This window comes from Otolemur garnettii, unplaced genomic scaffold (assembly GCF_000181295.1).
Source record: "Otolemur garnettii isolate 467f Iridium unplaced genomic scaffold, OtoGar3 scaffold00022, whole genome shotgun sequence".
Taxonomy (NCBI): domain Eukaryota; kingdom Metazoa; phylum Chordata; class Mammalia; order Primates; family Galagidae; genus Otolemur; species Otolemur garnettii.
The window spans coordinates 15,972,516-15,976,710 of record NW_003852417.1 but is presented as its reverse complement, the minus strand read 5'-3'; positions in this window follow the sequence as shown (position 1 = coordinate 15,976,710).

The following is a 4,195-nucleotide window of genomic DNA, read 5'->3' as shown; positions in this document are numbered from 1 at the left end:
CTTCAGCTCATGAGTTGAGACCAGCCTGAGCAAGAATGAGACCCTATTTCTACTTAAAAAAAAAAAAGAGCGAGAGAGAGAAAAGAAATAGGAGGCTTGGCACCTGTAGCACAGTGGTTCCAGCACCTGCCACATATACTGAGGCTAGTGGCTTTCGAACCTGGCCCGGGCCAGCTAAAACAATGATTACAACTACAACAAAAAATAGCCAGGCATTGTGGTGGGCTCCTGTAGTTCCAGCTACTTGTGAGGCTGAGCAAGGGAATTGCTTGAGCTCAAGAGTTTGAGGTTGCTGTGAGCTGTAACACCACAGCACTCTATGGAGGGTGACATAGCAAGACTGTCTCAAAAAAAAGAAAAAAAAGAAAAGAAAAACTAGCCAGGTGTTGTGGCAGGCACCTGTAGTCCCAGCTGAGGCAAGAGAATCACTTTCGCCCAAGAGACTGAAGTTGCTGTGAGCTATGATAACATGGCACTCTACCCAGGGTAACAGAGTGAGATTTTGTCTCAAAAAAAAGGAAAAAAAAGATAGAAGTCAGAACACAGGCCTGAACACTATTAGAGGAAAATTGAGACGGAATCAAAAGAGGGTCCCAGGTATAGTGAAAGAGAGGGTTGGGGGGAGCGTAGCCAGCCCAGCCCAGAGAGGTCACAATGGAAGAGAAACGCTGCAGTTGCTCAGCCATGAGCTGTGAGGACAGTAACTCCCATTTGATTTGTTCTGTGGAGCTTTGCCAACCATTTGGTTTCTATTAATCCCCTTTTTCCTGACAATGATCCTATCAAGGGGTCTGTGCTATGTTACAGCATCACAAGGACACTGAGTAATTCGTCCAAGACCCTCTCAACTGGTGTCAAGGCCAAGGCACAAGGCGGAGCCCTCTGATTCCTGAGAGCCAGCTCTTCCTATTATACCACAGGACCTGAACCTCTGAGCCAGCAGAGTTGCTGAGGGTCTGGGCCCTTGATGGGACACTTGCACATCATGCGCCACATCCTCCCAGCCAGCCTGCCTTCCTGCTCCTGTCACTGCGGTGGGGACACTCCAGGATCACCTCACCCGGTATCTGCACTGAGGATCTCTTGTTTCCTGTCCAAGTGCCCACTGCTCAGCTTCCCTTGCACAGCCTAGAAGAACTGGGGAGTGAATCACCTGACTGGTGACCCTTAACCAACAAGAGAGGGCAGCAGGTGAACGGACGCTCCCCAGTTCTAGCCCTCCAGTGGGAAGTTCTGAGGTGCCTCTGCCTACAGGATCAAGCCCCCTCGCCTTCAGCAGTGACCAGCTCTAGTCATAAACCTTCACATTTACCGGCTTTTCCCCCTCTGCTTTATCTTCCCATGCCCCAACTTTGTTACCCCGGAATCACCTCCTAAATTAAGCCACCCCCCCCCACACACACACACATAGCCCTTATCTCAGGCTCTGCCTCCAGATCTCAAATAGGGTTCTCCTGGTGCCCAGCACCAGGAGACTAATGCTTTCTCTCCTCCCACCTCTCCTTCCCTCAGGACACCTTCTGTTCTGCTCTGATCTATTGTTTGCTGGATTCAGGAGCCACCACATTCCCTGGGGGGGCCAAACCACTCTTGTTTATCAAATAACAATTAATTCTCAGCAATCATCACTTGTCTTGAACCATACAAACAAAAAGGTGCCTTCAGCAAAAAGGAATCCCACCCAGGCAAATCTTGGGATAGAGTGTGTGTGTGGGGGGGGAATCAGGACACCCTCCAAGCTTCTACCCAAGCCCATACTTCTGTCTTCCTGTAGGACGTGCATCAGAGGCAAGTCACCCATGCAGCTATTCAGGGTCCTGTGTTGCATGGTGAATGCACATATGTGTGCATTAAAGATAGATTTACTGCACATTTGATTACAAAAGCAGAACAGGCCAGTTGCCCACATTACAACCATACAAAATATATAGCTTGGGAACTAAAAGCACTTCCCCTATAATACCACCCTTTTCACTTGAGAGTGGCTATTTTTAATTGCCCTCAGACTGGGACATTTTCAGCATCAGGAAACAAGGCCAGTTAAGTCCCCTCAGGGTCAGCCAGTGCCCTTATAAAATACCATTTCTTTTTAGGGAGATCATCCATTCATTCAGTGACCACATTTTGAGTGACTACTAGGTGCCAGGTACTGAGGAAGCTGCTGAGGAGGAGACAGATGAGACAAATGCCCTTGTGGCACCTTCCCTCATCTCCTTTGTGGGCAGGACTTTGAGCAGCTCTCCTGCTCTGGAATATTCACCCAGATGCTCCTGGCTCCTAGGGAGGCCCAGTGAAGGGCGGCCACTGTCCCGCTGTTCTTCCTATATCCACAGGGAAGGGCCACACTCATAACTCAGAGTGCAGAGCAGGGATGGGAACATGCTGTGGGCTGTCCTACTGTTGGGCCTTTGTGGGACATTCCAGCCACCTGGAAGGTGCCCTTTTCAAGCCCAGTCAGATCCTTCTAGTCCTGAAAGGCCCTGTCTCAGGTGACCTCAGCCAGTAGTTGCCTCTGACTGTAACCTGTATACATCTGAAGGTCTGCCTCCTTGGGCCACATGGTGCCAGGCAGAGCTGGCAGCATCGTGAAGGCATGGGCTGATGGCTTCTCTGGTTTCCCTGATGGTTTGCCTGGCTCTCAGCATACACCTGCTGAACAGGTGCCCACAGCAGAGAGTAGGATTGTGGAGCGGTGGGGAGGGGTACAGTGAGGCTGGTGGGCAGGGACAAGAGAGGGGGGTTTTTACCAGGGCATCTCTGCGTGGAACCCTTACCTTTCACAGGGTGATGAAGAGAGGAGGCTTAGGTGGGGGTGGTGGCAGAAGGCTCAGCAAGAAACCCTTGGGCCCAGGAGCAGAGCCTTGCAGAGTCGGTGCCCCATTGACAGCTACCAGGCTAGCACGTGCCAGACGAGGGAGACGGGGACACACAGGATGCAACTGGTGTTCTTGTGCCAGGGCACACTTGAGCACACTAATTATCATCGTTTTTTCTTTTATTAACACATCTCCTTGTTAAACATAATAATCACCCCCTTCTTAACATCATGTGACAATTCAAAATAAAATTTTAGGCCACAATTAAAACTTATCTTAATGTTTTAAATTTTTTTTAAAGTGCTGCTTATTCAAACTGCCCTCTCCTATATCTGATGTTAGTCCCCTGCTTTTGGAATCGAAGCTCAGAGAAATTTGGGCTGCCATTGGCAGCTTTTTATACTTAGTGAGAAACTGATAGAAACAGCAGTGACAGGATCAATTCTCTGATGGATCCACTCTCTTGAGAGATGTGAATGGATGCCTGAGGTTCATGTCCCACGATAACGCTCTGGAACATGAGAAGGCAGCTCCATCCAGGGCCTGGATGGTGAAGCTTCTCTCCATTTCTTCAGTTCTTCCTGGGAACCAGACCCCTAATATTGCTGGCTGTCCCCAGCACCTCCATCCCCTCAACACATGCTTCTGTTCCAAAACAACCTATCTCCTCTTTCTTTATCTAAATTCCTAAAGCCTGTAATTGATCTTAGCAAGATGTTCTGTCAAATTCAAGAAAAATAATTTATACTACAGTGTAAGATACTGATAGACTTAACCCTTCAGAGGAGCATTTGTGTTTTTAAGGGAGAGTTTGTGAATTCAAACACACCTCAAACAGGTAGAGCGTGCACGGGAAGTCTCTTTGAAGCAGGGTTTCTTCCAGTTCCACTCATGCTTGCCGCCCACCGGCCACTCCTACCCGTGTTCGTCAAGACCAGGCCCCCTCTGCGGAAAGCTCAGGCCTGACGCCCAGGCGGTTGGGTTCCCCAGGTGGGCGGGGACACTTAGGCCCGGCGGTGGAGCGGTCCCCAAACCTCAGCCCCGGCCTCTCGGGGCCGGAAGGAAGCCGCGGCATAGCAGGCAGCGGCGGGGTGCCCCCGAGCGCGCCTCACCTGCGGGAGGGCACGCTGCGGGCTTTCATCCTTGCAGACGGGGCCTGCCTGGCGAAAGGCGTGGATTTGCCCCATCCTTCCTGTCCGCCGCCCACCCCGGCGCTTCCACGCAGCCGTCGCCGTCCGCCTGCCGCTCAGTGCTGGAACGTGGGGCCACTGGGGTCCCCTGATACTCTCGTCCGCGCCGGCCAGGGGCAGGAACCCGGCGTCTCCTCCGCCGCGCTACTCCTGGACGCGCTCGCCGAGAGGGCGGCGACTGGGGCGAGG